Source organism: Pezoporus wallicus, unplaced genomic scaffold, assembly GCF_028554395.1.
Source record: "Pezoporus wallicus isolate ANWC-B61680 ecotype Strahan unplaced genomic scaffold, APGP_CSIRO_Pwel_v1 contig_2384, whole genome shotgun sequence".
Lineage (NCBI taxonomy): Eukaryota > Metazoa > Chordata > Aves > Psittaciformes > Psittacidae > Pezoporus > Pezoporus wallicus.
The window spans coordinates 765,514-786,296 of NW_026640488.1; the positions used below are offsets into that span (position 1 = coordinate 765,514).

The 20,783-nt window shown below is 39.3% G+C and overlaps 1 long non-coding RNA gene across 1 annotated transcript in view; it reads left to right on the plus strand.

Moving 5' to 3' along the window:
• Nucleotides 1–372: 372 nt before the first annotated feature.
• Nucleotides 373–20,783, plus strand: part of LOC130604497 (uncharacterized) — an 84,544-nt gene continuing 64,133 nt past the window's right edge. Inside the window, exon 1 of the long non-coding RNA XR_008973472.1 lies at nucleotides 373–502. This is a non-coding gene — a long non-coding RNA (uncharacterized LOC130604497). The remainder of the gene's footprint in view (nucleotides 503–20,783) is intronic.

Consider the following 20,783-nt stretch of genomic DNA (forward strand, 5'->3'; position numbering starts at 1 on the left):
TTTCATAGAAGTGCTATTACTCATGAATCGAAGATAAACACTAGACTTGCCTAGAATGAGCTAACACAATAAATATGTGTGCACAAGCAATTTCTGTAAACACTAATGGAAATATAAAAGTAACACATAGATACTGATATTGCTGTAGAAGGTGAATTCACTGTTCCTTGGAGGCTGTGTTGTGAGGAGAGAACCTGTATGTTTTGTTCAGCCATGAGAAGCCCTTATACTGTGTCTCTTGTGTATTGGTTTTCACATGGCATGGCTTGACTGGGGATGCTGCAGTGAGCAGGTGACTGCAGCTGTGATTTGAATCAGATGTTGGTGATCTTGAAAACTAACACTTGGGTACATTGAACCTCCTTGTGTCTCAGGACACTTGGTTAGTTGGCAGCAAAGTAGTTACTGGAATTATTGTAGCTGGGAAGCCTTATAGCCCATTCCCTAAAGACAAAGGTAGTCTTAGTCTGAGGGAGTTCAGCACCACTAATTTTGTCTTATGGTGAGTACTACTTATAATCCTTATTAAAGTCTTAATTTTTCAGTGTGAAATTCTGCTGTTATAGGCATAAGTGGTTTTCCTAGTGCATCACTGTCATCTTGGTGTTGTATCTTGACTAAATTATTAGAAAATTGATATTACGAGCCTGTGCTACCTTTGGTATGATGTCCAGCCACCTAGGGATTAATTTCTCGTAGTTGGAAATCAGTATGACTTTCTTCTAGGGTGATCACTCCATTTGGTTTGGACCTGTTACACAATGTTTTCTAAATGCTTGAGTTGTAATTCAGAATTAGGTTTATATTTAGATACAGTTCAGTTTATAGGGAACATGTTTTGGTAGTGGTTCTTATAGTTTGTTTTTCAAGCAATGGGAACTGCATTTGGAAACAGCAGAGACTAGGCAGAAGCCTTCTTCCAATGAAGAAGACATTGGAGAAATGTCTATAAACTTACTGTATGAATTTCATATGTACTGTCTGTGAGGGAGAATGCAGAAGAAGGTAATTGATAATATTTCAGCTGATCTGAGATTTACTAGTAATTATGTCCAATATCTGCAAGAAAGCCTTTAAAATGTCTCTCTGGCCTTTGGTTTTCACTTTACTCCATAGAATGAAGAACCAGGAAGGATAGAGAAAGCGTGTAGAAGTGAGACTAATTTGTTCCTGTGTTTTATTACTTTTTGCATTGCTTTGTCATGTATTCTCTTTCTTCTGTTTACAATTTTAAATTGAAATTTCAAAGAGCTGAGGCTTGTTACTTCCTAAATTAAGAGCCACAACTCTTGTTGCAGGATATCTATGACTTACATAAAGTCAAGGATATAAAATTTCAGCAGCATATGGTTTCACATAACCAGTACTCTAACAAGAACTTTCTCTCTTGACCCCAGGACAAGAGAAGAAACTAAATGCTGCTGTAAAAAGTACAAACGAAATCCTAATCTTTTGCTTCTGAAGGTAGCCTGTCACAGTCTTGATGCTTGCCCAAGTGTCTAATTTTAGGCAAGCTATACCTTCCAAAGTGCACTTGAGGTATATATTGTCTGTATCATTTTAAATTGTTTATGGCTTCAGTTTTATAAACCCATTTGTAAAATTCCAGCTGACAGCCAAACGCCAGGAAAAAATAGATGCAAAGATCTGTGCTCAGCTTTTTAAAGAAGAAAAAGTTCAGTTGAATAGTCAAATCAGGAGCACGCATCAAAGTGTTTTTCCTGACTAAGAGATGGTATTAATGATCAGCAAAACCTTCCATTATTATTGACTTCTCTGTCACGAATAAAGTGAAGGAATTGTTTGAAAGAGTTGTGACATAAATGCTTGGAGGTAACCAGTTCTAATAATGATGTTAGTTTAGTCTATAATTAATTTTTTAATCGAAACCAACCTAAAGATAGTATCAAGTGTTAAATCCTGTCAAGGTGCTGCTTGTCAGAGAGGGATTTCTTAAAAATGTGAGATTACTTGTGGGTTGAAGCCAGTTCTAAGAGGTTATATTTAAAAGTGCTTCAAGGGGCTGCTTTTATTGTTCTTGGCACTAAAGGCTACTTTTAATTGTCTGAAGCAATAAGGATGTGAACTAAAACTGTTGGCCAGATGGAACTTTGTGATTAATTAGTACACTAAAAGCACAACAGAAATGTAAATGAAGGAAAATACTGCAGATAATTGCTCAAGGTTTCAGATTCTGAAGTGGGACAGCCCTGTCTCACCTTTTTTTCTATGCAACAGCACAGACTTACGTTTTGCTTGTTTAGGATTGATTTATAAGGGGTTATTTATTTTCAAGGCTTTTGTATATTCATTGCCTTCAAATATATCCATCTATACATTGCATTATACGTCACCCGTGTGAGCTTGAAGAACACAAGTTGAAAACCTTATCCTGCTGGGTATTATGTCTTTACTCTGGGATGGTTTATTTTTACTTATATAGTTACACTGCTGAGCTCATCTTCCCACAGTGCCTGGGGCATTTGAAGCAAAATAGAGAATAAAAACCAGACTAGGAACAATGTAGGCCCCCTCCAGAACCTATCGGTAGTACTGGCTACGCAGGATTTGGAGAAGACTGAGGTTCTGAATGACTTCTTTGCCTCAGTCTTCACTCGCAAAGGCTGTGACCACACCACCCAAGTCTTGGAAGGTACACGTAGGGACTGTGAGAATGAAGACCTTGGTCCCACTGTAGGAGAGGATCTGGTTCAAGACCATCTTAAGAACCTGAATATGCACAAGTCCATGGGCAGTGAAGATATCCATCCGCGGGTCCCGAAGGGGCAGGCGAATGAAGTTGCTAAGCCACTGTCCATCATATTTGAAAAATCATGGCAGTCAGGTGAAGTTCCCAACGACTGGAAAGAGGGAAATATAACCCCCATTGTCAAGAAGGAGAAAATGGATGACCCGGGGAATTACAGAGCAGCAGTTTCACCTCTGTGCCTGGCAAAATCTTGGAGCAGATTCTCCTGAAAGGCATCCTAAGGCACATGAAAATCAACAAGGTGCTTTGTGACAGCCAGCATGGCTTCACTAAGGGGAAATCCTGCCTCACCAATTTGGTGGCCTTCTGTGATGGGGCTACAGAACTGATGAAGAAGGGTAGAGCAGTTGACAACATCTGCCTGGACTTGTGCAAAGCGTTCAACACTGTCCCACACGATATCCTTGTCTCTAAATTGAAGAGACATCAATTTGATGAGTGGACCACTTGGTGGATAAAGAACTGGCTGGCTGCACACAAAGAGTTGCGGTCAATGGCTCAATGTCCAGCTGGAGACCAGTAATGAGTGGTGTCCGCCAGGGATCGGTGCTGGTACCGGTCTTGTTCTATGTCTTTGTTGGTGACATGGACAGTGGGATTGAGTGTGCATTCAGCAAGTTTGCCAATGACACCAAGCTGTGTGGTTCGGTTGATACGCTGGAGGGAAGGAATGCCATCCAGAGGGACCTTGACACGCTTGTGAGGTGGGCTGATGCGAACCCCATGAGGTTTAACCATGCCAAGTGCAAGGTCCTACACCTTGGTTGGAGCAATCCCAGGCACAGCTACAGGTTGGGCTGAGAAGAGATTCAGAACAGCTCTGCGGAGAAGGACCTGGGGGCGTTTGTCTATGAGAAAAGGAACATGAGCAGGCAGTGTGTGCTTACAGCCCAGAAAGCCAACCGTATCCTGGGCTGCATCAAATGGAGCGTGACCAGCAGGTCGAAGGAGGTGATCCTGCCCCTCTACTCTGCTCTTGTGAGACCTCACCTGCAGTATTGTGTGCAGTTCTGGTGTCCTCAACATAAAAAGGACATGGAACTGTTGGCACAAGTGCAGAGGAGGGCCACGAGGATGATCAGGGGACTGGAGCACCTCCTGTATTAAGATAGACTGAGAAAGTTGGGGCTGTTCAGCCTGGAGAAGAGAAGGCTGCATGGAGACCTCATAGCAGCCTTCCAGTATCTGAAGGGTGCCTATAGGGATGCTGAGGAGGACCTCTTCATTAGGGACTGTAGTGATAGGAGGAGGTATAACAGGTTAAAACTTAAAACAGGTGAAGGTGAGATTGGACATAAGGAAGAGGTTCTTTATTGTGAGGGTGGTGAGGCACTGGAATGGGTTGCCCAGGGAAGCTGTGAATGCTCTATCCCAGGCAGTGTTCAAGGCCAGGTTGGACAAAGCCTTGGGTGACATGATTTAGTGTGAGGTATCCCTGCCCGTGGCAGGGGGTTGAAACTAGATGATCTTGAGGTCCTTTCCAACTCTAACTATTCTGTGATTCTATTATTCTAAAACCTGGTTTCTGTTCTGCTTTTTTTAAATAAGTGATAAAATGTTTGTGGTGTGTGGGTATTTGGCTGATACCATCATCATGTGTTGTGTGTTCCCCCTCTTACCCTCATACTGTATATATGCCATGTCTATATGTTTGGTAACTTTTCTTATGGTGCAATAAAACAGTAAACGTTGCTTCCTCCTGAGAATGAAAAGATGATGGCAGTGCCCTTGAAATTATTCATCCATCTTGCGGTTTAAATAATACCTATTCCTGTATGAACACCAGTCACATAATGAAGTGATGAATGAAATGAAGAAGAAAGTAAGCATTGCTGTTTAGTAGATTATTTGGAGGGATGCAGTTGGGTTGGGTTTTTCACCCCTGTAGACTCTGGAAGACTTGCTGCTTTGCAATCCTGGTTATGATTTCTCCATGGACCTGGTAAAGATAGTTAGTGTATTAGTGACCGGCATTAACTGAGAGCTTGTGAACAGAGCTGTATTGTGATAACCTGGAGAAATGAGTGCTTTTGGGTACAAAACAGGCAGAACACAGAGAAGCAGCACAAGTGTATTTCCTGTTTTGCTACTTGTGTAGCTAGTGTCCTAATGGAAAGGACTGCTAACAAAGTTGAATTGAGTATTTCATTTTGTGTCATTTGTTCTGTCCTGGGGCTTTCTGTGGCACCATCAGTTCATGCTGACTGGTATGAACTGCTGCCCACCAGTAACAGCAGCTTATGTCACGTAGGCTGCTGACTAACCAGAATCTTTTTTTCTTTTGTTTTGGAGATGGGATGGGATAACGTTACTCATAGGATAATGTCGCCTCATTGAAGACTCTTGGGGTGGTGTTTTGTTCATATTATATCACAGAGCTGCTATTTCATGGAATTATAGAATGGTTAGGGTTTTTCCAGCCATTGGTATTTTTCCAATTTATTCTTTGGAAAAAGTATGAATAATTGTGCGATCTTGTGGTAAATAGCTGTATTAAAGTTCTATGCCATTATATAAAATACATTGATAGCAGAATACCTCTTTTACTATTATTTTAAAGGTAAGGAGAAAAATTAAGTGCTGTGTTTTGGGGGGAGTTGTGTTCTTTGTGTTTTTTTTTGTGTGGGTTTGTTTTTTTTGTGCTTTTTTAACATCATCTCAGATTAGATAGAGTTCTTCCATTGTGGAAGTGAAATTCTCTCTGCAGAAACTTTTATTAACCAATCAATCAGTAACTGCTTTGGGACTGATGTGCTTCAGCTTCAGCAACTGATTACATCATCTCAGATTAGGTGGAATGCTTCCATTATGGAGCTGAAATTCTCTCTGTAGAAACTTTTATTAACTGATCAGTCAGTAACTGCTTTGGGACTGAGGTGCTTCAGTAACTGATTAGTAAATTGCAGTCTGAAGCCAGAATGTAAGAGGTGTTGTGTGCTTTGCACATACTGGGGCAGTGGCTCGTTAAGTTTTAATAAATTGGATAATCTTTGAAGTTTGTATTTCCTCTTTGCCTTGTCCAGTATAGTAACACGTGCAAGGAATTCATTACAAGCCAGCAGCAGCATGGTATATTTTGACTGTGTCAAAAGGCTGCTTCTCTGGGCCTTGCTCAAACAAAAGTCTCTGGAGACTTCAGTAAGAGTTTGGGATTGATCCCAAAACTGCTGCTAAAGCAAAACTGAATGAAGTAGCATGTGTTAGGTAACTGCAATAATGCCTTTGCTTAAGGGACTTTAGAGGCACACCTTTCTATCTTTGCCATATACCCTTCCCTTTCCTCTCTAAGTATTAGCATTAATAATACGGTAGCACAGCTTTCTGTCCACTCTAGTAGTATTTTCTCTCTCCTGGTGCTTACTGTAGTGGCCTAAGTAGCTGAAATGGTATAAGAATGCATTGCTGGCTTCTGTTCTAACAATCTTTTTATCTCCCTTCTGTCTTTTTCTGCTACTCTATGGATTAATGCAGTACATAAGTGATTGCCTAGGAAGTCTTTTTTAATTAGGGTAGTGTTGGTATGAGAAGAAGTGATACTCTACCAAGTCACTAGACAATTTGTATGTTTTTAATGAATGCATAGAAGAACCTTTCTGCTAGGCCAGGTATGCAGAGGTCACTGTGTATTGGAAGGCTCTGTGATGTACCTGGCCTCAATGGTGTGCTTTGGATTACCGCTGCCTGTGTTACTGAGATGGAAATACAGTGAGACACTATTTTGAGTAGATATACAGCTGCCTTATGCATGGCCGAGAGAAATACACCTGTGTATCAAGAGATTTTATTTTTCCTATTACTATCTGCTCTCTCACAGCACTAGATAGGAACTGATTCCAGGAGCATTTTATTACTGCTATATGAGTCATGCAAAGCTTACTATTTCTTTTAGGTCCTGAAAGTGAGAAACTTCCTCTTTGAGTCCTCTTCCTCAAAGCATGTCTGTTCTTCTCTTAGAATCTTCCAAAATGTGAAATTAAGCATTAATTGGAAAAAACACAAAACAAATGGACAGACATGAAAATAAATATCACTACTGGCACTCTTGCAGTGATTGGAAAACACAAAGGACAAGGGCAATACAATAAGCTGTGCTCTGAAAGGTGCGGGTCTGGACATACTGTATTGTAGGTATGTGTGTGTAGTGTTTGGTAATGTAAAGAAGCTTCTACCCTCAATGAAAAGGGGTAAACTGCCTTCCATGGTAGTTTGTTTGCAAATTCTGATCTCTTGTAATTACAGTCTTGCTTGTGGTCATGTTTACTTGGTCTTTTCCCTCCTAGTATCTAGGTGTTTTGTTTTAAAGCCGTTTTTATTGTTACACACAGAAAGCAAAGACATATGTTTAGTCAGGGTGATTTTACTCTAACTTAAGAAGAAGGAATGAGAAAATTTCCATGAAAAATAGTCTGCGTATATGCTAACCTCTTCAGAACTGAACACAAAAATGAATCTGTTGTCTGCTTGTACCAAAGAGTGCTTCAAAGATTTGAAAGTGCATGGTAGTAACATGGTAAATAAGCAGAACATTGTGAATATATTTTTGAAAGGACAAGGAATAGCTTAAATACTCTTTTAAATTGTGGTTGATATAAAACATATCCAGTTGGATCATGTATAGGGTAATTACTTTTGACAAGTTAATTTTGCAAATGTCCAATTAAGCTATTCATTCATAGCTTGTCTCTTCACAGTGCGGCTGTATTCACTTGGATGTTCAGGCTTAAATTTCTATTATGTATGTAAGTATGAATCCAAATCCATGTGATGTGAATTCATTGAGTTCAGAGCCTGAACCCCCCAATCCAGATCGCTAGACTGGCTTAAATTAAGAGGGGGATGAGGTTTTCTTAATTTATTCTTTTATTATTATTTTTTTTTTTAAGTGGTAGTAAGTATTTCTTAATTACCTGGCTTCTAATTTTTTTTTTTTTTTTTTTAAGCTGTAAAGATTCATGTTCTCAGTTTCTCTTTAAATTCACTTTAACAATCTAAAATCAAATTTAGGGGAGTATCTTCTCATGAAGCCATCAGACTTCCAAAGCTGGAACTTTAGATGGAATGCCAAATATCAAAATGTACCTTTGAGTTAGAAGATACAGAACTACTATCTCTTATAAATGTTATAAAGTAAATATGAAGTGAATATGGAATATTGGAGCTTTGAGATCACTGGTTGGCACTACGTATTTTCACCTGATAATGGAAGCTGTTGATTCACAGTGGTTGGTTGAAGTGGAAGTAAACCAAGTCACGAGCATACTGTGATTATTCAAGGCTCAAGGGCATCTGTAACCTGCTTCAATCAGTCAGGTGTTTGTTTAGGAATGAAATAATATTGCGCATTAAAGACGGACTTCGGCCTCTAGAAGCTTTTTAAAAAAGAATTAAAAAAAAATAGTATCCAGTGCATATCCTCTGAGTGAGCAGAGCAGGATTAGGGAACTGCTGCACCATTAATCAAGCCAGTGATTATACCAAACTGAAAACTCAAGGGACCAAACTTACTACGCCCTAGGCAGGTAATTTACATGATCTGCCCTGGTATTAGTGAGGCGAATTCAACACGATATATAACAGCGATGGTAGCTAGTCTTTCCTCGCTGTCATCTGTCCTGTTTTTTCCCTTGCAGAGAAATGTCTGTAGTGGAAATGGGACCACATCAGAGCATTAGCTGAACCTTCATGATTCTTGGCTCCTGGCTGAGAAGTTTGTAAATTGCAGTTCTAAATCCCTTATCTGAGGGAAGAGATTGAAAGAAAGAGAGAGAAGCATGTTCATCACAGACATGACAGAAAATCTAGGCTAATGCTTTCCTTTCTCTCCCCCCCCCCCCCCAATTGGGGCAGACATTGATTTAGATGCACATACACCCCCATCTTCTGATTAAATTCAGATGGGCACTCCACTCACACGCAGACTCGGGTACCTACATGGCTCTTTCCAGTCAGGACTTAATTGTTTCTGAGTTCATTCCTTTTTCTATTTTGAAACTTAAGCTATCAATGGATCTCGACAGCAGGTTTTGCACAGGCATCAAGATACCGGTCTGTATCATCCCACACACATATTTGGATTAATTTCATATCTATTCTGCAACTCTCACATTGATGATTGTTTGAACACAACGAAAGCCTAGCTTTCCCTTGCATGGCTGAAAGTCACTAACATGAGAGGAGGGGCAGGCCAGGCTAGAACAGCATATATTGGGAAAGAGAACTGGAAGTTTTGAACATGACTTGAATTTCCAGAGTTGACAGGTGAGCCCAGCAAATTGATCACCAAGTTTCATCAGTGCCACCCAGCAATATCTGTAAGCAGCAGTGATTCTTCTTCCCAGACTCTTCAAGTTTGACTTTCTCAGAGTCTTTGCACTCTGTAGAGGACCCTCCACTATAACTTACCAAGTAGCTCAGGATGCCAAGAAACCCAGTCTCCCCTAGGACTTCAGAGTTTATGTCCATCCCATGCACTGCTATTTAAGTACCACTGACCTAGGCTTCCTAAGCATGGCTTGTCTAATACTATATATCTACCTACTTATTAAACCAAACAAAAAAATCTGACCTTCAGTATTTGTCCACTGGGCTATTTCTCTCAGATTAATTTTGTAAAAGATAGCTGAAAATCACTTTATATATTGGCTTTCATATCCAACTGTGAAATATCTAGAGGATAATAGCAATATAAATCTTCCACACAGATTTTACAGCACTGTCTCTCCTCTTTTTTCAGCGCAGTTACAATAGGTCTGGGTTCAGGTTCCCATTGTTCCCTCTTGCATCATTGCTTGTACGTGAGAAAATAACTGCAGAAAGCAGTCTTCCACGGTACGCCTCTGTTGACCGCTGTTTTGATGCGGATAATGTGGTAACTGCTGACCAATAATATAACACATACCAGTTTTAGTGTAAATAACCCTTAGCTGAGGCAAGAAAGCTTCCTTAAACTTCATTCTGATGACAGCAAAGCAGCAAACAGACTCCTGTGCCCTGAATTTTAATGATGATAGCATTAATGATCCATAATGTTTTGGAGGGCCTTCGAAAGAATTTTAAACCGATGAGGATTTTCCAGGCAAGAAGCATGTTCAGACAGCACAGTTGTGAGCAGATTGTCCCAAAGTTGGTGTGAGAAAGCTGAAGAGGTGGCTAAGATTTTGGGTAAAGAAATAAAGAAGCATTCCTCTGAGTGTTGGCAGTGCAGGATTTCAGAAAAACTGGTTAAGTACCATTTCATTAAGATGTAATTTAAAACCACCCTGATGCTCTTCTAAGTTATAATGGAAGTTAAATTGGTTCTCAGCAGTCCTGTATGTTAGCAAAGTGCAGACGTGGCTGAATATTTTCTTCCCATAATCAGAGGCTGCAAACAGAATTGTAGTGCAGTTGAAGCTTGGTTTTCATCAATGCTAGTTTAAATCAAAACTTGGTGGAATGAGGAGGATGTCATTACAGCCATATGAAATGATTGTGGTCTAGGCTGGTATCCAGTCTGGAAGGTCTGTTTATTGGGCAGAGGATTTTCTGAATGGGCTGCACCTGCTCCGCTGCCTGGTAGTAACTGGGTGAATGGGGTACCTGATGTCCTATGGCTTGGGCTGCTTCCTGCTTGGACTACTGATTTGCCACAGCAATTATTACAGCTGTAATACAGTAGTTTTGTATTGCACGATTTTGATGTCTAGATTCAAAGATGTTTTAACCTTCAGAGTTTGTTCATGTATTTCATAAATACATGATTAGTAAAATTTAGTATTTGTATTTTCTATCTTATGTCATTGCACTAGTATTTAATCTTCATTTCATTAGTTACATATTCATTAGTATAAACAAACATTGGGGCTGGATTCATTATCTATGTAATGGATGGTGAAATGAAAAGTGCAGGAAAAAATGCTCTCTAGGGTATTTAAGTGAGGGGGTAGTCTAGTTTGCATATCGGGACAATTCAGGCTAGCCAAACACTGACTGGCAACTCATTCCACTAGTTTGGAATGGAGATGGGGAGGAGCAAATACAGTCAGCAGAGAAAATGTGGTTTATTGAAATGTGTGTATGTGTATATATATATGCACATTATATATATTGTATATTTTATATAATATATATTATACAATATATTATATATTTTATATATGTATAGGCCTTTGGGAAAATTCCTTAGGAAAAGGGAAATGAGTGACCTATCTGTTCTTCCCTTCTTATGCAAGATGGCAGTAAATGGCCTCTTGCAGTCTGACCCAGTCTGAATGTAGTCACCATGTGAGTGTCTACTAGGGTGACAGAGGCATTGTCACCTCTATTATCAGGTCTTGGTGTAGGCAACTTTTACCATATCTGCTGTTTTCTCCATCTGTATGCCAGATATAAACACTGTTTCTCCTGCAGAGAATGAGACGTGTCCCTGCATTGGTGTATTGGCAGAAGCCATAACAGAGTGTAGGGCTGTGCTAATGTGTGGGACTGTGGGGAGGGCTGGCTGAGATATGGTCATGGTTTTGCCCTCCTGTCTAGAATTCCAGTTTTGCTGCTTGTACATTTGCTCCAGCAGTAGAACAAACTGTTCATCTGTTTTGTGCCTTGACGTAGGCATGTGAAACTAATGGCATTCTCATGCTTTCTGTTCAGTGAGGTTGAGGTGTAAATTACTACTCATGAATATGTGGTTTCACTCTGTCCTTTGCAAAAGTAGATGAAGTTCCAGATGTTGATAATAGTTTTCGTGTTGAATTGGTACCTCATTCCACAACTAATCTCAAGGATGGAGGAATGAATATTTTGGGTCAAACCCTTCAGTCTTCACTAACCTGGGTAATTCCTCGATTGCACGAATAGTCCTATACAATTTCATACTTACAGAGACTATTTACTCAAATGGACACACATATCTTAAGCTTTTTTTGTTTTGTTTTATATATATTTCAATGTAGTAAGATTTAAAGATGAAATAAACTTAAGGTAGCAATCCAACTATAATATTGATTAACTTGTCACATTTGGCTGGATAATTGCAGGAGATTTTGCAATGTTCATCCTGTTGGAACCTGTAGGCATCCTGTTTGTTGTTGGTTCTTACTGGAAGATAAAATTACAAAGCTAAGAGGTTAATCACTGCAGTGGTGAACAGCTATTTTTATAAAGAGAGAGACCCCCAGAGACTTCTTGTCAGTGTGCGACACTTCAAATAAAATTATTTGTACTCTCCCATCTGCCCCCATGCTTTATTAATACTGCTATGCTACCCATTAATATATCTTTTCATTCTCTCCCTCTTCTCTACCACTTCCTTCTTCAGCAAATAAATACTATATTTGCTAAATTATGTGCAAGGGATGAAAAAATTTAAAAAAGTTTTGAGAAGGGAATGAGGTTATGTTTGGTATGCTGTGATTTCTTTGACAAATGAACACAGAGAAGGATAGGGCATGCAAATATTGCAGTATTCTTGTTTTATCACTTTTAAAATTTCTCTTAATTTCCTTTATTTCAGTTCCCAAGCACAATTAGTGTGTGCATGTATGTGTCAGGTGCAAGATGATGTGTGTCTTCCTAGAATTTACAAGCTTTTCTAATTTTTTGGAAGAGAGAAATGAAGCACAGTACATTGGAGAAGTTGACAATTTTGATGTATTGCTTCTCAGCTGCAGTAATGCATAGCTTTTGTTTAGGAAGAATATTCCCAGGCCTTTTCCAGCCCTCAAGAAGCCTTTACAGTGGATTGTACTTCCTAAGATACTCCTTTTATTTGTTAGACTACTTTTTTTTCCATTTGTGAATTCAGGTATTTTCTGTAGGAAAACTAGCCATTGTTTTTGAGTCCTCAAGCTTGGCAGTTGTACTTGCAACAGCTTTCAGTGAGTGAATAAACATTTGTGCTAACCTAGGCCATAAAGTGAAAATGCGCGAAAATGGGGAGCAGTTACATGCTACAAAACAATTTGAAAAGGAGAGTATGCAAACAATCCGATAATATTCTTGGATCACAAGAAATCATCTATGTCTGGGCCTGTACTCTAGTGGTGTTCCTGACAGGTGTTTCTCTAACCTGGCCTCAAAGACCACCAGCAAGTAGCAGATATTTCCTACGCCACTATCTTCAGTAATGCAAAACTACCACAGATCTCTTTTTTGCTGTGATTGACTACTACTTTGTGTCCTGTCCACAGTGGATGGGCAGAACAAATTAATCCCTTCCTCTGTGCAGCAGTTCTTTATAATACGTTGTGACTCCTACTAGTACATTTCCATTTGATCACGTAAAGCTAAATAGTCCTATCTCTGTCTTTCCTCATAGAAGATACGTTTTAGGTCCCAGATCTCCCCTCTTCTCTGAACTCTCTCCATGTAGTCTGTTTTTCCTGAAATGTCATACGCAAATGTGGATTCATACCTTAGCTAATGCGTTACTTGTGCTGAATAGTTATTTCACTTTCAGCTTATGTTCATGACTATAAATGGCATATCTGCTTTTCTTATTGTATGGTACTAAACCAAAGAAATATGGAAGTATTTATTTCATATTCATGATTCAATGTAACAACTAGAATTTTCCAACAGAACTGATACCTAGCAGGCTGTTCTCCACTGTGTGTTTTGAGCATTTAATTATTCCTGCCTAAGTGTATGAACTTGACGTGAACGCTTTCCAATTACTATTAGAAGTTATGTTATTTTTCTTAACAGACTAATTGTTCTGCTTAAGAGAAGGCAGGTTCTACCTCTTTCCCTATAAAAGATACGATAGCAATGAAGAAATAATTTTTATGATGGTAATTGAAAAAAATTAGATGATGGTAATTGAAAAAAATTAGATGGTGAGTCAGTCTTCTCTAGGCAATTTTTCTGGGATTTAATGCTGTTGTAGTCCATTTGACTTCTTAGTAGCAATTTAAGATTTCTCTTTTGAGTAGCGTGGGCTTTTTTCTTTGTTTTCCTACTCTGAAATAGGTGAAAGAGGGGAATTGTTTTGGAAATCTGTCTTTGCAAACTTAACAGCGACCTTGCAGTCAGAGGTGATGATTGCAAAATTTCTGCCATATGGAGCAATGCCAATACAGTTTGTCCTGTCAGATCTAAAATTGTCTGTTAGGACTTCAGACACCTGTAGAATTTTAGGGATGTGATAGTCTTTTTAGCTAATCTTTCTAATTTTAGCTAATTTCATTTTCATAATGTTCTCTTACAGAATTGAAGTCTGAGTACACGTTTGAATGTTAGAATATGCATGTGCTAAAAGAGTTATTTTTAGAGACAATCCTTTGTATGGAAAATAAATTGAAATTATCTGTGAAGAGGACTCTAATGGACAGGAGTTCGTGCAGGAAAGGAAGCTCTGCCTATCTGCCTGGGGCACTTGAACTGCAAATGATAAATGGGTTGTAAGACCTCTTCTACCTAAAGCTCTTGAGAAACCATCACCTTGCAGCCTAGCAATTATGGTTGACTAGACAGAAAGAATATGACCTCCTCCCAGATCATAGCATATATAGACTTTTTTCAGAGGATTGACTTTAGAAAGAAGAGCAGCAAGTCTTTAATACCTTGCTTGGCTTTTGGTTTTGGTTTTTCTTTTGGGTTTGGGTTTTTGTGGTGTTGTTTTTGTTTTTTTTTTTGTTTGTTTTTTTTTTAATCCCTGTCGTGGTTTAAACCCAGTCAGGTAACTCGTTCGCTCACTTCCAGTGAGTGGTGCCGAGCTGACAACAATCGAAGTCCGTGTCCGTCTCCCCCCCCCCCCGCACCGGGGCTCTCCCCTTCCCCACTCCCGGAGGAACGGGGAGGAGGATCGAGAGAGTGCAACTCCTACGGGTTGAGACAAGAACAGTCCAGCAACAAATCACCACCGCTACTATCAGCTAAAACAATGATAAGGGAAAATAACAAGGGAAGAGAATACGATACCACCGGCCAAGAAAGCGAGTTCCACACGGAAGCCCCTGTCCTTCCGGGTAACTCCCAGTTACCCCCCACCCCGGGCATGACGTGCTGTGGTATGGAATACCTCCCCGGCTAGCCCAGGTCAGGCGCCCCGTCTCTGCTTCCTCACAGCTTCCCCTCCTCCCTGGCAGAGCATGAGCCTCACAGAGTCCTTGGTCAGGGTAAACATCACTTAGCAACAACCGAAAACATCGGCTTCACCAACACTGTTCTCAAACTAGAAGTCAAAACACAGCACTGCACCAGTTAACACAAAGGAAAAAACATGACTGCTACTGCTGAACCCAGGACAATCCCCCAAAATGAAACAAAATTCCCCACCACAAAACCCAGAACACAACCAAAAAAATCCTCAAGAGACTAAAGAGGAAAGACGGAAGTGGTGGCAGTTGTCACAAGTCTGGGAACAGTCCAAAACTTAAAATGTTTTCTCCTTTCTCAGTAACTTAGGTATTTCCATCAGCATCCTTGGTCACTGAAAGACTGTCATTTTGAGACCTCTACAGGGACCAAGATTTGTGACATCTTGACTTTCACTGTCCACCTGATCCCCAGATCAGAGATGGTTATTCAGTTCTGTGAGACCATGATGAGGATTATTGTTTACTGTTGTGATCCTTTGGATTTTGTTAAAAAGAAACTATGACTGTGGTGAAATTCAGTAACTGATTTGCATCTATTGTTGCATAATTGCAACAATAAACACTGAGGTGAGATGAAGTAAATTGCCCTAGTAATGATTTTTAAAGCACCATCTGTGGCCTGATACTTCTGGGTCTTTAAAATTGATGTTGTTCAGAAATCTGTTGTGGCATACAGGTGGCCCATTTGGTATTTGCCTGCTAATCTGTATTTACTGCTAATCAGCAGTAGCCTGTGTTGGTGGGGAATACCTCCACAATGAAAGACAATGGTACTTGTCATTGGGTTTGGAACAGAAGCTCTTCTCACAGGCTATAACACAGTGTTTTATTTTGATTGTCAGTTTCCCCCAAGACCGAGTTTCCTGAAAAGGGTGAACAATAAGCCAAATGCTCATTATTTGGCTTCATGTATTTGAACACAACACAGCAATCTGATAGAATTGATTCAATTCTACTAAGTAGCATATGATGAAATTATTTTAGGTGCACTGTACAGAGAAGAGAAACACTATAGTATCATGTCCTTATCTAGCGACCTTCAAAGCTGGCTGATCTGTATTACCGAATCTTAACACAGAAAAAACAAGAAGAGAAAAAACAAAAAGAACAACCCACTCAGTGCCCCAAACCAACCAAAACCCCCAAACATTCCAGTGTATTAAAAGCAAATTCTGGGTCCCCTGAAGACATTAGTCAAAGTTGATATCAAAAATCCACATTTAATTTATATACCTTTCATCCCTCAGCTCCTTCTTCTAGCTTTTATTTGTTTATTGGGCCAAAATCGGCATAAATCATATTGCCTGTTCTGTGCCAGTTTTGCAAGCAGAGCCTTATAGGGTGGTGGTAGGGTAGAGGAAGAAATGTTCCTATGCCAGGGAATTTGAAAGAGATGTTAGCACTTGATTGGTTATCTTTAAAGTGGACAGTTTAGGATGAGTCTTGCAATCAGTAGTTGTTCTTGCTGTGTAAGTGAGAAATATCGCCAAGAAGTGTATGTTATGCCATCAGCTAAACCTTCCAGCACCTTAAGTTAGCAGGTCCTCCCACATGAAGCCTGCCACTAGGAAGGTAGAGGATACCTCATAGGCAAAGCAAACTTAAAATGTTAATTTTACAGCATTCTTAAGAAGTGGCAGTTCTTGTCAGTCAAGCTGGCATCCATGTAAAATAATGCATTGAAGTGCCAGGCTGAAAAGTGTAGTTAAACGACAGGAGCACAGTATGGCCAGAGCAGAATTTCCAAGTAATGTGTGTTAGAGTGTGGCACATAACTATATTATTCTAGTATTTTGCTATTTTAGCATTTCCCATGGCTTTCATTTAGAAAAGCAGTACTTTATTCTATTGATACCTAGCCTGTCACTGCTAAGCACTTAACTGTGTACCAGCCACAGAAATGTATTTCTATCATATGTTAAGGACTGGATTTTTGTGGCATTAAACAGAAGATGAGTATTGATAATGAGCTTTGAAAAGCTTCATTCCAGTTTGGCTAGGTTTTCTTATTTACAAGGAAAAGATCTAAAAATAATTAAAAAAGAAGCTCACCTGATATTTGTTGCTGAGCTTGTTGCTGACACGAGCTTGTTGCTGACCTATTGAAAACCATGTTTTGAAGATGCTCTATTAATACTAGTTAGAATTCATGTTGTATAGTGCTGGTCAGTTAGGACCTGGTTACTGAATGGAGTCTTCCCCCACTCTCCCACATATGCCTTAAGATACTGAATAAAATGAATGATAGGTCCAGACAGGACAGTAAATTCTGAGACCTATAAAAGGAAGTATTTTAGTAGAAGGTATTTGTTCCTCTGTATAATTTGAGCCCCATTGTACTACTTACTACTTGCACTGCCTTTCCTTCAGACACAAAAGCTTACTCCATATCATTTTTATTCAGAAAATATTTCAGATTCCACTGGTTTCTGACCTCAAGTTACATTTTGACTTGTTTATGATAAAGCTTGATTTGGTAGTTTCTGAAATTAGTATGCTGTTAAAAAGGATGGATGTGATTGAGGTCTATAACAAAAACGGATGGGAAAGATTAAGGATTGGCAAAAGCAGGGTGAACAGTCTTACAGAAATCTTTTTTGCAGATAACCTTAGTTCATTGCAGAATAGAAACTATGGGAAATAGCATTAAATCCTACAATTTTAAGCAGTAAGTGCAGAAGATTTTGTATAATAATGTCTTTAATCTTAAGAGGTTTTTTAGCTTATTTCAAGTGTTTATACAATGTATTTTGCTATAGGCTTTAGCCAAGCCCCTTTAAAGTCAATGAGAAGATAATATTTCACTTTTATGTCAATAAGCTCTGGATCCAATACTATGACTTATGAAGCTCTGTGGAGTTCTTATTATTGCACTCTACTGATAATACATTGGCCATTCAAGTAGCCAGGACTTCAAAAAGATTTTGAGAAATGAAACTCTTCTCAGCTTGCACACAATAGACAACAAATTTGAATTTTTTTGTAAATATTTTGCCTTTCGTCATAGAAATGTTCCTTAGGTATTATCTCTACCGTTGTGGATAATGCAAATGTAGTGTCAGGCAGCACTTAAACTTCAGTACCTATCTGTATTATTTTACGTGAAGATTAAATCCTTAGCTCACTTGTCCATGCTTGGTTTTGATCATAGCCTTTTTAGCAGTCTGTAACTGAAGTAAAATCAAAAGAAGTGGAAGAAGGAGAAGACTTGCAAATACTCAAATGTAGAAGGCCTCTCTTCAGACTGATACTGTCATGTTCAGAGCAGCTACATTTTGTAAATAGATTCTTTCTTAAACACCTTCATAGTGCTTGGTTCCTATGCCTCAGAGTCTTCTGATATCCCCCACCTTTATGAGAAAGAAATGATTCTATTGAAGGATCAAGCTTCAAGACACTAACAACCTGTTTTTATACACAAAAGGTATATGATTGAAATCCAGGCTATGGCAACATTCCTACTAATTTGTTCTTGTCTTCTGCAGCAGGTGTGTTACTTTTCTGGATTGCTGTTTTGTTTTTTCGTATTTTCTCTTGTACTGTCCATGGTGATGAATACTGGTGAGAATATGTGCTGCCAGTCTGTCTTTCTTGTTTGGTTTGTCTCTTGTTTTTTTTTACCACTTACTACATTTAGTGTTCAGTAGACAGTCTAGTAGACAGAATCTCATGCTTGTATTCTTAAGTCTAGGTTAGTGTTTCAAGTTCACATCATATCATCTTGTTCTTCAGTAGCCAGTGTGAAATGTGTTAATGATCACAGTGATGTTTATAATGGAAACACTGGGTTGCTGACCAGTAGCTGACAGCTGACTGCAGCTGGCATATGAGGTGGGCCAGAAGCGAATGGGAAGTGAAGGCTACTCTACCTTTCTTTTGTTACCTGACATGAACTGCATTCATGCAGTGTTTTGTCTATGCCTTAAATCTATGCAGAAATTCAGCTTTCACAGTTTTTAATCTGTGCCCCTCAAGTTCAGTACAATTACACTGGAACTACTGTTTTTGGAACACAAAAGCTTTATGCTTTGTAAAATTTTTAATGCTAGGAACTTCAGTGTAGTTTTTATCTATTTTAGTAGAAATCCGTAAAGTTTAGGGAAAACAGAAATCCCCCCACGTATGACACAATCCAATAACTGCAGTGTGATAATATCCATTGCATGTAATGTATGCCTGCTCATACACACTGCACACCCTGCATGTATTTACAGTCCTGGCTGTTCCCCTTCTAAGCCACTGTATAATGCTTGCGCAAAGCTATTCCTTGGTGCTTTGAAGGACTAAGTAAATGCAGCTTGCTTGCTTGAATGAAAGTGGTATTTCCACCTTACTTAGGAGTTCTTGCTATGCAGGGTAATGGTTTAAGTTGACCAGATCCTCAGAAATGAGCAGAGGAGGTATTTTGGACATGGTAGATATTAAGATGAGTTTACAGTAGTGATCACAAAACCATTTGTAAACAGCACCATAGCAGCTGCCTAGAAGAATAAAATTTCATGTTCTGAATGCTGTATTAATTTGAGGGAAAGCATTGAACTTTACTTCTTTGTTCCTTTGTATGGTACAGAAAAGGAACCCGTTGTTCCAAAAGCTGGTTTGTTTTGCTAGGAGGAGAGTTGGGCGAGAGAGATGCAGAATTTTGTGCCTGTGTTAGAATTTCATGACAGTATGTAAGCAGTTCTATCTCTCCTCAGCTGTCAGTAGCTCAGAGTCTTCTACTTTGATTAGACCTGTGACTAAAAAAATTACCATAATCCACTGACAGGCATGAAGAAAGCCATAATAAGACTGATAAAAATGTGTCAGTTAAGAGGCTATTATATTTTACTGCCTTACTACAGCAGACAAAAAACCCATTCAGACTTACCATTGATATAAGTAAAGCCTTTTAAAAATCTGCTGCCTGCTCTACTCTTAATAATATTTATTATGCCGATGGGAGACAGAACAAAAATATGCACCTGTTTACATGAGTGTTTAGATGTCGACAGTTTTACTGCAGGCGTACAGAGTAGTTACAAGTAGAGGGCCTTGAGTTTTTCCTTCGATAAGAAGGAAACTTACAGATCTGGGCTAGAAGAGAAGTACAGAATGAAATGTATGGCTTTGAAATGTTATGTGATGACAGCTCAGGCCTGCAAAGCCCTTTTTGTGGCAACTTCACAGGATACTAGATATATGTGAAGGGAGACATGCTCTCTGCTGCAGCCTGTACTCCTTTTTCCTGTCATCCCTTACACAAGACAGTTTTCAGAGTAAGTCAGTAGCAGGGTTTAGGAGGCCTTATGCAGCTGGAGCTTTTACTGTACTTCTTTTTTTGATTTGGTTTTGTTTTGTTTTTTTCTTACTTTATATTTCCACTGGAGATATTTTACCTGACTGTTGGATTAAACAGGCCAAAGTTCAGTACTGACAAAAAAATCAGTGGTATTAGCTGTCTGCACTTGGGGTGCAAAGAAGGTTGACTGGGGAATGTGTTGATCCTCTTGTGTAAATCAAGCAGCTCTAGAACACAAATTTCTAATATAATTTTCCTCATGTCCAGTTGGAATCCCCAAAGATTACAAAGACTGTGGTCAAGACAGCTTGTTAAATAATCTGCTACTGCCAAGAAAAATGTAGCTCCATTAGCACTGTATCTCTTCTAAAAACCCATAGCCTCTTCATTGAACAGAAGACCAGCTCCTTCCATTCCGCCTAATAAATCACATTCTGTAGGCTGTGACCATCTTGATGATACTGCTCTGGATGTTCACAAATTCTCCATAAAATCATAGAATAGGACCTTAAGATCATCTAGTTTCAACCCCCCTGCCATGGGTAGGACACCTCACACTAAACCATGTCACCCAAGGCTCTGTCCAACCTGGCCTTGAACACCACCAGGGATGGGGCATTCACAACTTCCCTTGGCAACCCATTCCAGTGCCTCA